The 13,971-nt window shown below is 63.6% G+C and overlaps 3 non-coding genes across 3 annotated transcripts; all 3 read right to left on the reverse strand.

Annotated features, from left to right (window-relative positions):
• Positions 1–1,331: 1,331 nt before the first annotated feature.
• On the reverse strand, positions 1,332–1,450 carry LOC131872518 (5S ribosomal RNA). The gene has a single exon (XR_009370659.1). It is a non-coding gene; the product is annotated as a 5S ribosomal RNA (ribosomal RNA).
• A 5,781-nt stretch (positions 1,451–7,231) lies between these two features.
• On the reverse strand, positions 7,232–7,350 carry LOC131872519 (5S ribosomal RNA). The gene has a single exon (XR_009370660.1). It is a non-coding gene; the product is annotated as a 5S ribosomal RNA (ribosomal RNA).
• Positions 7,351–13,339: 5,989 nt separating this feature from the next.
• Positions 13,340–13,458, reverse strand: LOC131872509 (5S ribosomal RNA). Its single transcript, XR_009370650.1, has one exon. It is a non-coding gene; the product is annotated as a 5S ribosomal RNA (ribosomal RNA).
• Positions 13,459–13,971: the final 513 nt, after the last annotated feature.

Here is a 13,971-nt window from a genome sequence, read left to right on the forward strand (position 1 = left end):
GCAGCATGGCGTGCACGAAGTCGGAGCCCGGTTTGCCCCGGGTGCGCACCTCGCGTGCACCTTCGCCAGGGTGGGCACCTCGGTGCGCACACCTTCTCAATGTTTTCTTGCCTTTTCTGGAAATTGGTGAAGGCAGCGCATCAAAGGTGCGCACCTCGGTGTGCTCCGAGGTGCGAACCCGAGAGCGCTCCGAGGTGCCCACGAAGTCGAAAGTCGGGTTAATTGCATTGTTTTCCCCGGGTGCGCTCCGAGGTGCGCAACATCGGTGCGCACCAAGGAGGGCTCCGAAGTGTGCTCCAAGGTGCGCACGATTCGGAGCTCGGTTTGCCCGGGGTGCGCACACCTTGGCTGGGTTGCGCACCCTTTGTGCGCTCCAAGGTGCGCACGAAGTCGGAGCTCGGTTTGCCCCGGGTGCGCACCTTCGCCAGGGTGCGCACCTTGATGCGCACGCCTTGGCTGGGCTGCGCACCTTGGTGGGCGCCATGGTGCGCACCTTTCGTGCGCTCCAAGGTGCGCACGAAGTCGGAGCTCGGTTTGCCCCGGGTGCGCACCTTGGTGGGCGCCATGGTGCACTCCGAGGTGCCCAAGATTGGTGCGCACCAAGGAGCGCTCCGAAGTGCGCTCCAAGGTGCGCAGGTGCGCGCGAAGTCGAAAGTTGGGTTAATTGTCCGGTTTGCCTCGGGTGCGCACCTTGCGTGCACCTTCGCCAGGGTGGGCGCCTTGGTGCGCACACCTTGGCTGGGCTGCGCACCCGGGCGCGCACACCTTGGCACCCGCGTTTCCTTCATTTTAAATTTTTTTTTTTTACAATCTCTCAAGTGGGAAATTCTATAATCTCAACTTTTTTTGCCTTTTCAGGAAACTTTTGAATGGAGCGCATCATTGGTGCGCTCCGAAGTGTGCTCCAAGGTGCGCACCTCTGGTGTGCTCCAAAGCTCTCTCTAGCTGCGTGCACCTGCCCCGGCCGCGCACCCGGCCCCGCCCAGCTTCGCTCACCTGTCCCGGGCGTCTGGTGCGGAACCTTAGAGTAAGAAACATCACCGTGCACCTTGGCCAACGTGCGCGACTCGACCGAGCGCGCACTGGCCGAGGTGCACACCGATTTCACCTGGGTGCGCGCGCAGCACCTCGGGCGCACCGGGGTGCGCGCACAACGCCCGGGTTGCACCGTGGCCTGTGTGCTCGGGGCGCCTCGGGTGCGCGCTCGGTGTCGCCCCCGCGCGCGCGGTAGTGCGGGCAGCGCACCCCGGCCCGGCCCGGCCCCGACGAGAACGCAAACGGGCAAAAGGTTTATTCAAATAGCATTGCGACGCCCGGCGAAAAACTAAAAAAGGGTGCAACACCGGGACTTCCCGGGAGGTCACCCATCCCAGTACTACTCCGGCCCAAGCGCGCTTAACTGCGGAGTTCTGATGGGATCCGGTGCACTAACGCTGGTATGATCGCACCCGTTATGAGCTTGTCGCAGTGTGTACTTAGCAAACCGCGACCCACGTGCGAATCCACCCCGGCCACCCACCCCCGTCGAGGTGCACACCCTCCCTCGCGAAGTGCGCCCCGTTCGCCAAGTGTGAGCCCTGCCCGGGTGCGCGCACCTTGCTAGGGCGTCGGGTGTGCACCCGGCCCGGCCTACGTGCGTGCACCTGGACGGGGCGTCGTGTGCGTGCAGTGTCCCGTCTGCAACGCGGTGCCCACACACCACCTCGGGCGCAACGACCTGCGCTCACATGTGGGCCGAGTGCACCTTGGTGCATGTTCGGGGCGCCTCGGGTGCACGCTCGATCTTGCCCCGGTGCACCAAGGCGCTCGGTTTGCCCCGGGTGCGCACTTGGTGCAAGGTGGGCACCCAAAATAGGGATCAAGCACCAAAACACAAGTTTCGGGATGCAAAATGGGACCCAAGGACCACAAATGCGTTCCAAGACCCATGATGGGTCCACGAGAACAAAAATGTGTTCCGAGACTTAATAAACAAATATTGGGTTTTAGGAGAAGAAACATGCTCTGATGCCCAAAACGAGAATCGACCCCGAAAAGGCCACAGGCCAAAAGTGGGATGCGAGACAAAAAAAAATGGGACCCGAGGACCAAAATTGGGTTCCCAGGTCGAAGACAGGGCAACCGGACAAGAAACGACCTCTAAGGCTCGAAATGAGTCCCGACGACTAAAACTTGACAAGAAGCACCCATCAGGCACCCAACTCGACACCCATGGGATGCCGACCCACCCGGGCTTCCACCTAGCACACCTTGGCACCCACCCACCCTCGCACCCAACCTCGCACCCAACTTAGCACCTTTGAACCCACATTGGCACTCACCCTGACCCTGGCACCTTGGAACCCACATTGGCACTCACCTTGACCCTGGCACCCACCTTGGTTCCTTGGCACCCACCTTGGATCCTTGGCACCCACCCCGACACCCACCTTGGCACGCAACTTGGCTACTTGCCACCCACCTTGGCTCCTTGACGCCCACCCCGACAACCACCCCGTGACCTACCCTGGCTAGGGTTGGTGCACACCCACCCTGGTGCCCACCTTGGCACCCACCCCATGACCCACCTTGGCACGCACCTTAGTACCCACCCCGTTACCCACCCTAGGACCCACCCCGTGACCCACCTTGGCCAGGGTGGGTGCCTTGGTGCGCACAACTTGCCTGGGCTGCACACCAGGGCGGGCTCAAGATGGCACCCGCGTTCCGTTTTTTTCACTATCTTTCAAAACGGAAATTTTAAAATCTCGTTTTTTTTTTTTTTTTTGCCTTTTCTGGAAATTAGTGAAGGCAGCGCATCAAAGGTGCGCAATGCTGGTGCGAACCCGGGAGCGCTCCGATGTGTGCTCCAAGGTGCGGCGTGCACGAAGTCCGAGCCCGGCTTGCCCCGGGTGCGCACCTCGCGTGCACCTTCGCCGGGGTGAGCACCTTGGCTGGGTTGCGCGCCCTGGTGCGCACCAAGGAGCGCTCTGAAGTGTGCTCCAAGGTGCGGCGTGCACGAAGTCGGAGCTCGGTTTGCCCCGGGTGTGCACCTCGGGTGCACCCTCGCTGCGGTGGGCACCTTGGCTGGGTTGCGCGCCTTGGTGGGCACCATGCAGTGCACGAAGTCGGAGCCCGGTTTGCCCCGGGCGCGCACCTCCGCCAGGGTGGGCACCTTGGTGCGCACAACTTGCCTGGGCTGCGCACCAGGAAGGGCTCAAGATGGCACCCGCGTTCCGTTTTTTTCACTATCTTTCAGAACGGAAATTTTAAAATATCGTTTTTTTTTGCCTTTTCTGGAAATTAGTGAAGGCAGCGCATCAAAGGTGCGCAACGCTGGTGCGAACCTGGGAGCGCTCCGATGTGTGCTCCAAGGTGCGGCGTGCACGAAGTCGGAGCCCGGTTTGCCCCGGGTGCGCCCTGGTGGGCACCATGGTGCGCACCAAGGAGCGCTCCGAAGTGTGCTCCAAGGTGCGGCCTGCACGAAGTCGGAGCCCGGTTTGCCCCGGGCGTGCACCGCGGGTGGGCACCTTGGTGCGCATGCCTTGCCTGGGCTGCGCACCAGGGCGGGCTCAAGATGGCACCCGCGTTCCGTTTTTTTCACTATCTTTCAAAACGGAAATTTTAAAATCTCATTTTTTTTTGCCTTTTCTGGAAATTAGTGAAGGCAGCGCATCAAAGGTGCGCACCTCGCTGCCCACCACGGTGCGCAACGCCGGTGGGCACCCGGGAGTGCTTCGAAGTGTGCTCCAAGGTGCTGCGTGCACGTTGTCGGAGCCCGGTTTGCCCCGGGTGCGCACCTCGCGTGCACCTTCGTCGGGGTGGGCACCTTGGCTGGGTTTGCCCCGGCTGCGCTCCGAAGCGGGGTTATTGGAGCGCCGCCTCTTTTTTTGTCGGAGCGTTTGGTGGGGTTTCTCGCATTGGCTCTTCCCAGGCCCGGTTGCCACCCTGGCGCGCACGAAGTCGGAAGTAGGGTTAATTGCCCGGGTGCGCACCTTTGCCAGGGTGGGCACCTTACCTGGGCTGTGCACCAGGGCGGGCTCAAGATGGCACCCGCGTTCCGTTTTTTTCACTATCTTTCAAAACGGAAATTTTAAAATCTCCTCTTTTTTTTGCCTTTTCTGGAAATTAGTGAAGGCAGCGCATCAAAGGTGCGCACCTCGCTGCCCACCTTGGTGTGCTCTGAGGTGCGCACCCGGGAGCGCTACGAAGTGTGCTCCAAGGTGCGGCGTGCACGTTGTCGGAGCCCGGTTTGCCCCGGGTGCGCACCTCGCCTGCACCTTGGCCGGGGTGGGCACCCTGGCTGGGTTTGCCCAGGGTGCGCTCCGAAGCGGGGTTACTGGAGCGCCCCCTCTTTTTTTGTCAGAGCGTTTGGTGGGGTTTCTCGCATTGGCTCTTCCCAGGCCCGGTTGTTGGGTGCGCTCCCACCCTGGCGCGCGCGAAGTTGGAAGTTGGGTTAATTGCCCGGGCGCGCACCTTCGCCAGGGTGGGCACCTTGGTGCGCACACCTTGGCTGGGCTGCGCACCAGGGCGGGCTCAAGATGGCACCAGCATTCCCTTTTTCTCACTATCTTTCAAAACGGAAATTTTAAAATCTCGTTTTTTTTTGCCTTTTATGGAAATTAGTGAAAGCATCGCATCAAAGGTGCGCACCTCGCTGCCCACCTTGGTGTGCTCCGAGGTGCCCACCACGGTGCGCTCCGAGGTGCCCACCACGGTGCGCAACGCCGGTGCGAACCCGGGAGCGCCCCGATGTGTGCTCCAAGGTGCGGCGTGCACGAAGCCGGACCCCGGTTTGCCCCGGGTGCGCACCTCGCGTGCACCTTGGTGCGCACACCTTGGCTGGGTTGCGCGGCCTGGTGGGCACCATGGTGCGCACCAAGGAGCGCTCCAAAGTGTGCTCCAAGGTGCGGCGTGCACGAAGTCCTAGCCCGGTTTGCCCCGGGTGCGCACCTCGCGTGCACCTTCGCCGGGGTGGGCACCTCGGCTGGGTTGCGCGCCCTGGTGCGCACCAAGGAGCGCTCCGAAGTGTGCTCCAAGGTGCGGCGTGCACGAAGTCGGAGCCCGGTTTGCCCCGGGTGCGCACCTTCGCCGCGGTGGGCACCCTGGTGCGCACCATGGCGTGCACGAAGTCGGAGCCCGGTTTGCCCCGGGTGCGCACCTCGCGTGCACCTTCGGCGGGGTTGCGCGCCCTGGTGCGCACCAAGGAGCGCTCCGAAGTGTGCTCCAAGGTGCGGCGTGCACGAAGTCGGAGCCCGGTTTGCCCCGGGTGCGCACCTCGCGTGCACCTTCGGCGGGGTTGCGCGCCCTGGTGGGCACCATGGTGCGCACCAAGGAGCGCTCCGAAGTGTGCTCCAAGGTGCGGCGTGCACGAAGTCGGAGCCCGGTTTGCCCCGGGTGCGCACCTCGCGTGCACCTTCGCCGCGGTGGGCACCATGGCGTGCACGAAGTCGGAGCCCGGTTTGCCCCGGGTGCGCACCTCGCGTGCACCTTCGCCGGGGTGGGCACCTCGGCTGGGTTGCGCGCCCTGGTGCGCACCAAGGAGCGCTCCGAAGTGTGCTCCAAGGTGCGGCGTGCACGAAGTCGGAGCCCGGTTTGCCCCGGGTGCGCACCTCGCGTGCACCTTCGCCGCGGTGGGCACCATGGCGTGCACGAAGTCGGAGCCCGGTTTGCCCCGGGTGCGCACCCCGCGTGCACCTTCGCCGGGGTGGGCACCTCGGCTGGGTTGCGCGCCCTGGTGCGCACCAAGGAGCGCTCCGAAGTGTGCTCCAAGGTGCGGCGTGCACGAAGTCGGAGCCCGGTTTGCCCCGGGTGCGCACCTCGCGTGCACCTTCGCCGCGGTGGGCACCTTGGCTGGGTTGGGCACCATTGAGCGCTCCGAAGTGTGCTCCAAGGTGCGCACCATGGCCCTCCAAGGTGCGCAGCATGGCGTGCACGAAGTCGGAGCCCGGTTTGCCCCGGGTGTGCACCTCGCGTGCACCTTCGCCAGGGTGGGCACCTCGGTGCGCACACCTTCTCAATGTTTTCTTGCCTTTTCTGGAAATTGGTGAAGGCAGCGCATCAAAGGTGCGCACCTCGGTGTGCTCCGAGGTGCGAACCCGAGAGCGCTCCGAGGTGCCCACGAAGTCGAAAGTCGGGTTAATTGCATTGTTTTCCCCGGGTGCGCTCCGAGGTGCGCAACATCGGTGCGCACCAAGGAGGGCTCCGAAGTGTGCTCCAAGGTGCGCACGATTCGGAGCTCGGTTTGCCCGGGGTGCGCACACCTTGGCTGGGTTGCGCACCCTTTGTGCGCTCCAAGGTGCGCACGAAGTCGGAGCTCGGTTTGCCCCGGGTGCGCACCTTCGCCAGGGTGCGCACCTTGATGCGCACGCCTTGGCTGGGCTGCGCACCTTGGTGGGCGCCATGGTGCGCACCTTTCGTGCGCTCCAAGGTGCGCACGAAGTCGGAGCTCGGTTTGCCCCGGGTGCGCACCTTGGTGGGCGCCATGGTGCACTCCGAGGTGCCCAAGATTGGTGCGCACCAAGGAGCGCTCCGAAGTGCGCTCCAAGGTGCGCAGGTGCGCGCGAAGTCGAAAGTTGGGTTAATTGTCCGGTTTGCCTCGGGTGCGCACCTTGCGTGCACCTTCGCCAGGGTGGGCGCCTTGGTGCGCACACCTTGGCTGGGCTGCGCACCCGGGCGCGCACACCTTGGCACCCGCGTTTCCTTCATTTTAAATTTTTTTTTTTTACAATCTCTCAAGTGGGAAATTCTATAATCTCAACTTTTTTTGCCTTTTCAGGAAACTTTTGAATGGAGCGCATCATTGGTGCGCTCCGAAGTGTGCTCCAAGGTGCGCACCTCTGGTGTGCTCCAAAGCTCTCTCCAGCTGCGTGCACCTGCCCCGGCCGCGCACCCGGCCCCGCCCAGCTTCGCTCACCTGTCCCGGGCGTCTGGTGCGGAACCTTAGAGTAAGAAACATCACCGTGCACCTTGGCCAACGTGCGCGACTCGACCGAGCGCGCACTGGCCGAGGTGCACACCGATTTCACCTGGGTGCGCGCGCAGCACCTCGGGCGCACCGGGGTGCGCGCACAACGCCCGGGTTGCACCGTGGCCTGTGTGCTCGGGGCGCCTCGGGTGCGCGCTCGGTGTCGCCCCCCGCGCGCGCGGTAGTGCGGGCAGCGCACCCCGGCCCGGCCCGGCCCCGACGAGAACGCAAACGGGCAAAAGGTTTATTCAAATAGCATTGCGACGCCCGGCGAAAAACTAAGAAAGGGTGCAACACCGGGACTTCCCGGGAGGTCACCCATCCCAGTACTACTCCGGCCCAAGCGCGCTTAACTGCGGAGTTCTGATGGGATCCGGTGCACTAACGCTGGTATGATCGCACCCGTTATGAGCTTGTCGCAGTGTGTACTTAGCAAACCGCGACCCACGTGCGAATCCACCCCGGCCACCCACCCCCGTCGAGGTGCACACCCTCCCTCGCGAAGTGCGCCCCGTTCGCCAAGTGTGAGCCCTGCCCGGGTGCGCGCACCTTGCTAGGGCGTCGGGTGTGCACCCGGCCCGGCCTACGTGCGTGCACCTGGACGGGGCGTCGTGTGCGTGCAGTGTCCCGTCTGCAACGCGGTGCCCACACACCACCTCGGGCGCAACGACCTGCGCTCACATGTGGGCCGAGTGCACCTTGGTGCATGTTCGGGGCGCCTCGGGTGCACGCTCGATCTTGCCCCGGTGCACCAAGGCGCTCGGTTTGCCCCGGGTGCGCACTTGGTGCAAGGTGGGCACCCAAAATAGGGATCAAGCACCAAAACACAAGTTTCGGGATGCAAAATGGGACCCAAGGACCACAAATGCGTTCCAAGACCCATGATGGGTCCACGAGAACAAAAATGTGTTCCGAGACTTAATAAACAAATATTGGGTTTTAGGAGAAGAAACATGCTCTGATGCCCAAAACGAGAATCGACCCCGAAAAGGCCACAGGCCAAAAGTGGGATGCGAGACAAAAAAAAATGGGACCCGAGGACCAAAATTGGGTTCCCAGGTCGAAGACAGGGCAACCGGACAAGAAACGACCTCTAAGGCTCGAAATGAGTCCCGACGACTAAAACTTGACAAGAAGCACCCATCAGGCACCCAACTCGACACCCATGGGATGCCGACCCACCCGGGCTTCCACCTAGCACACCTTGGCACCCACCCACCCTCGCACCCAACCTCGCACCCAACTTAGCACCTTTGAACCCACATTGGCACTCACCCTGACCCTGGCACCTTGGAACCCACATTGGCACTCACCTTGACCCTGGCACCCACCTTTGCACTCACCTTGGGACCCACCCTGGCTCCCACCTCGGCACCCACCCAGACACCCACCTTGGTTCCTTGGCACCCACCTTGGATCCTTGGCACCCACCCCGACACCCACCTTGGCACGCAACTTGGCTACTTGCCACCCACCTTGGCTCCTTGACGCCCACCCCGACAACCACCCCGTGACCTACCCTGGCTAGGGTTGGTGCACACCCACCCTGGTGCCCACCTTGGCACCCACCCCATGACCCACCTTGGCACGCACCTTAGTACCCACCCCGTTACCCACCCTAGGACCCACCCCGTGACCCACCTTGGCCAGGGTGGGTGCCTTGGTGCGCACAACTTGCCTGGGCTGCACACCAGGGCGGGCTCAAGATGGCACCCGCGTTCCGTTTTTTTCACTATCTTTCAAAACGGAAATTTTAAAATCTCGTTTTTTTTTTTTTTTTGCCTTTTCTGGAAATTAGTGAAGGCAGCGCATCAAAGGTGCGCAATGCTGGTGCGAACCCGGGAGCGCTCCGATGTGTGCTCCAAGGTGCGGCGTGCACAAAGTCCGAGCCCGGCTTGCCCCGGGTGCGCACCTCGCGTGCACCTTCGCCGGGGTGAGCACCTTGGCTGGGTTGCGCGCCCTGGTGCGCACCAAGGAGCGCTCTGAAGTGTGCTCCAAGGTGCGGCGTGCACGAAGTCGGAGCTCGGTTTGCCCCGGGTGTGCACCTCGGGTGCGCACCTCGCGTGCACCTTCGCTGCGGTGGGCACCTTGGCTGGGTTGCGCGCCTTGGTGGGCACCATGCAGTGCACGAAGTCGGAGCCCGGTTTGCCCCGGGCGCGCACCTCCGCCAGGGTGGGCACCTTGGTGCGCACAACTTGCCTGGGCTGCGCACCAGGAAGGGCTCAAGATGGCACCCGCGTTCCGTTTTTTTCACTATCTTTCAGAACGGAAATTTTAAAATATCGTTTTTTTTTGCCTTTTCTGGAAATTAGTGAAGGCAGCGCATCAAAGGTGCGCAACGCTGGTGCGAACCTGGGAGCGCTCCGATGTGTGCTCCAAGGTGCGGCGTGCACGAAGTCGGAGCCCGGTTTGCCCCGGGTGCGCCCTGGTGGGCACCATGGTGCGCACCAAGGAGCGCTCCGAAGTGTGCTCCAAGGTGCGGCCTGCACGAAGTCGGAGCCCGGTTTGCCCCGGGTGTGCACCGCGGGTGGGCACCTTGGTGCGCATGCCTTGCCTGGGCTGCGCACCAGGGCGGGCTCAAGATGGCACCCGCGTTCCGTTTTTTTCACTATCTTTCAAAACGGAAATTTTAAAATCTCATTTTTTTTTGCCTTTTCTGGAAATTAGTGAAGGCAGCGCATCAAAGGTGCGCACCTCGCTGCCCACCACGGTGCGCAACGCCGGTGGGCACCCGGGAGTGCTTCGAAGTGTGCTCCAAGGTGCTGCGTGCACGTTGTCGGAGCCCGGTTTGCCCCGGGTGCGCACCTCGCGTGCACCTTCGTCGGGGTGGGCACCTTGGCTGGGTTTGCCCCGGCTGCGCTCCGAAGCGGGGTTATTGGAGCGCCGCCTCTTTTTTTGTCGGAGCGTTTGGTGGGGTTTCTCGCATTGGCTCTTCCCAGGCCCGGTTGCCACCCTGGCGCGCACGAAGTCGGAAGTAGGGTTAATTGCCCGGGTGCGCACCTTTGCCAGGGTGGGCACCTTACCTGGGCTGTGCACCAGGGCGGGCTCAAGATGGCACCCGCGTTCCGTTTTTTTCACTATCTTTCAAAACGGAAATTTTAAAATCTCCTCTTTTTTTTGCCTTTTCTGGAAATTAGTGAAGGCAGCGCATCAAAGGTGCGCACCTCGCTGCCCACCTTGGTGTGCTCTGAGGTGCGCACCCGGGAGCGCTACGAAGTGTGCTCCAAGGTGCGGCGTGCACGTTGTCGGAGCCCGGTTTGCCCCGGGTGCGCACCTCGCCTGCACCTTGGCCGGGGTGGGCACCCTGGCTGGGTTTGCCCAGGGTGCGCTCCGAAGCGGGGTTACTGGAGCGCCCCCTCTTTTTTTGTCAGAGCGTTTGGTGGGGTTTCTCGCATTGGCTCTTCCCAGGCCCGGTTGTTGGGTGCGCTCCCACCCTGGCGCGCGCGAAGTTGGAAGTTGGGTTAATTGCCCGGGCGCGCACCTTCGCCAGGGTGGGCACCTTGGTGCGCACACCTTGGCTGGGCTGCGCACCAGGGCGGGCTCAAGATGGCACCAGCATTCCCTTTTTCTCACTATCTTTCAAAACGGAAATTTTAAAATCTCGTTTTCTTTTGCCTTTTATGGAAATTAGTGAAGGCATCGCATCAAAGGTGCGCACCTCGCTGCCCACCTTGGTGTGCTCCGAGGTGCCCACCACGGTGCGCTCCGAGGTGCCCACCACGGTGCGCAACGCCGGTGCGAACCCGGGAGCGCCCCGATGTGTGCTCCAAGGTGCGGCGTGCACGAAGCCGGACCCCGGTTTGCCCCGGGTGCGCACCTCGCGTGCACCTTGGTGCGCACACCTTGGCTGGGTTGCGCGGCCTGGTGGGCACCATGGTGCGCACCAAGGAGCGCTCCGAAGTGTGCTCCAAGGTGCGGCGTGCACGAAGTCCTAGCCCGGTTTGCCCCGGGTGCGCACCTTCGCCGCGGTGGGCACCATGGCGTGCACGAAGTCGGAGCCCGGTTTGCCCCGGGTGCGCACCTCGCGTGCACCTTCGCCGGGGTGGGCACCTCGGCTGGGTTGCGCGCCCTGGTGCGCACCAAGGAGCGCTCCGAAGTGTGCTCCAAGGTGCGGCGTGCACGAAGTCGGAGCCCGGTTTGCCCCGGGTGCGCACCTTCGCCGCGGTGGGCACCCTGGTGCGCACCATGGCGTGCACGAAGTCGGAGCCCGGTTTGCCCCGGGTGCGCACCTCGCGTGCACCTTCGGCGGGGTTGCGCGCCCTGGTGCGCACCAAGGAGCGCTCCGAAGTGTGCTCCAAGGTGCGGCGTGCACGAAGTCGGAGCCCGGTTTGCCCCGGGTGCGCACCTCGCGTGCACCTTCGGCGGGGTTGCGCGCCCTGGTGGGCACCATGGTGCGCACCAAGGAGCGCTCCGAAGTGTGCTCCAAGGTGCGGCGTGCACGAAGTCGGAGCCCGGTTTGCCCCGGGTGCGCACCTCGCGTGCACCTTCGCCGCGGTGGGCACCATGGCGTGCACGAAGTCGGAGCCCGGTTTGCCCCGGGTGCGCACCTCGCGTGCACCTTCGCCGCGGTGGGCACCATGGCGTGCACGAAGTCGGAGCCCGGTTTGCCCCGGGTGCGCACCTCGCGTGCACCTTCGCTGGGGTGGGCACCTCGGCTGGGTTGCGCGCCCTGGTGCGCACCAAGGAGCGCTCCGAAGTGTGCTCCAAGGTGCGGCGTGCACGAAGTCGGAGCCCGGTTTGCCCCGGGTGCGCACCTCGCGTGCACCTTCGCCGCGGTGGGCACCATGGCGTGCACGAAGTCGGAGCCCGGTTTGCCCCGGGTGCGCACCCCGCGTGCACCTTCGCCGGGGTGGGCACCTCGGCTGGGTTGCGCGCCCTGGTGCGCACCAAGGAGCGCTCCGAAGTGTGCTCCAAGGTGCGGCGTGCACGAAGTCGGAGCCCGGTTTACCCCGGGTGCGCACCTCGCGTGCACCTTCGCCGCGGTGGGCACCTTGGCTGGGTTGGGCACCATTGAGCGCTCCGAAGTGTGCTCCAAGGTGCGCACCATGGCCCTCCAAGGTGCGCAGCATGGCGTGCACGAAGTCGGAGCCCGGTTTGCCCCGGGTGCGCACCTCGCGTGCACCTTCGCCAGGGTGGGCACCTCGGTGCGCACACCTTCTCAATGTTTTCTTGCCTTTTCTGGAAATTGGTGAAGGCAGCGCATCAAAGGTGCGCACCTCGGTGTGCTCCGAGGTGCGAACCCGAGAGCGCTCCGAGGTGCCCACGAAGTCGAAAGTCGGGTTAATTGCATTGTTTTCCCCGGGTGCGCTCCGAGGTGCGCAACATCGGTGCGCACCAAGGAGGGCTCCGAAGTGTGCTCCAAGGTGCGCACGATTCGGAGCTCGGTTTGCCCGGGGTGCGCACACCTTGGCTGGGTTGCGCACCCTTTGTGCGCTCCAAGGTGCGCACGAAGTCGGAGCTCGGTTTGCCCCGGGTGCGCACCTTCGCCAGGGTGCGCACCTTGATGCGCACGCCTTGGCTGGGCTGCGCACCTTGGTGGGCGCCATGGTGCGCACCTTTCGTGCGCTCCAAGGTGCGCACGAAGTCGGAGCTCGGTTTGCCCCGGGTGCGCACCTTGGTGGGCGCCATGGTGCACTCCGAGGTGCCCAAGATTGGTGCGCACCAAGGAGCGCTCCGAAGTGCGCTCCAAGGTGCGCAGGTGCGCGCGAAGTCGAAAGTTGGGTTAATTGTCCGGTTTGCCTCGGGTGCGCACCTTGCGTGCACCTTCGCCAGGGTGGGCGCCTTGGTGCGCACACCTTGGCTGGGCTGCGCACCCGGGCGCGCACACCTTGGCACCCGCGTTTCCTTCATTTAAAATTTTTTTTTTTTACAATCTCTCAAGTGGGAAATTCTATAATCTCAACTTTTTTTGCCTTTTCAGGAAACTTTTGAATGGAGCGCATCATTGGTGCGCTCCGAAGTGTGCTCCAAGGTGCGCACCTCTGGTGTGCTCCAAAGCTCTCTCCAGCTGCGTGCACCTGCCCCGGCCGCGCACCCGGCCCCGCCCAGCTTCGCTCACCTGTCCCGGGCGTCTGGTGCGGAACCTTAGAGTAAGAAACATCACCGTGCACCTTGGCCAACGTGCGCGACTCGACCGAGCGCGCACTGGCCGAGGTGCACACCGATTTCACCTGGGTGCGCGCGCAGCACCTCGGGCGCACCGGGGTGCGCGCACAACGCCCGGGTTGCACCGTGGCCTGTGTGCTCGGGGCGCCTCGGGTGCGCGCTCGGTGTCGCCCCCGCGCGCGCGGTAGTGCGGGCAGCGCACCCCGGCCCGGCCCGGCCCCGACGAGAACGCAAACGGGCAAAAGGTTTATTCAAATAGCATTGCGACGCCCGGCGAAAAACTAAAAAAGGGTGCAACACCGGGACTTCCCGGGAGGTCACCCATCCCAGTACTACTCCGGCCCAAGCGCGCTTAACTGCGGAGTTCTGATGGGATCCGGTGCACTAACGCTGGTATGATCGCACCCGTTATGAGCTTGTCGCAGTGTGTACTTAGCAAACCGCGACCCACGTGCGAATCCACCCCGGCCACCCACCCCCGTCGAGGTGCACACCCTCCCTCGCGAAGTGCGCCCCGTTCGCCAAGTGTGAGCCCTGCCCGGGTGCGCGCACCTTGCTAGGGCGTCGGGTGTGCACCCGGCCCGGCCTACGTGCGTGCACCTGGACGGGGCGTCGTGTGCGTGCAGTGTCCCGTCTGCAACGCGGTGCCCACACACCACCTCGGGCGCAACGACCTGCGCTCACATGTGGGCCGAGTGCACCTTGGTGCATGTTCGGGGCGCCTCGGGTGCACGCTCGATCTTGCCCCGGTGCACCAAGGCGCTCGGTTTGCCCCGGGTGCGCACTTGGTGCAAGGTGGGCACCCAAAATAGGGATCAAGCACCAAAACACAAGTTTCGGGATGCAAAATGGGACCCAAGGACCACAAATGCGTTCCAAGACCCATGATGGGTCCACGAGAACAAAAATGTGTTCCGAGA

Source organism: Cryptomeria japonica, unplaced genomic scaffold (genome assembly GCF_030272615.1).
Source record: "Cryptomeria japonica unplaced genomic scaffold, Sugi_1.0 HiC_scaffold_633, whole genome shotgun sequence".
NCBI lineage: Eukaryota > Viridiplantae > Streptophyta > Pinopsida > Cupressales > Cupressaceae > Cryptomeria > Cryptomeria japonica.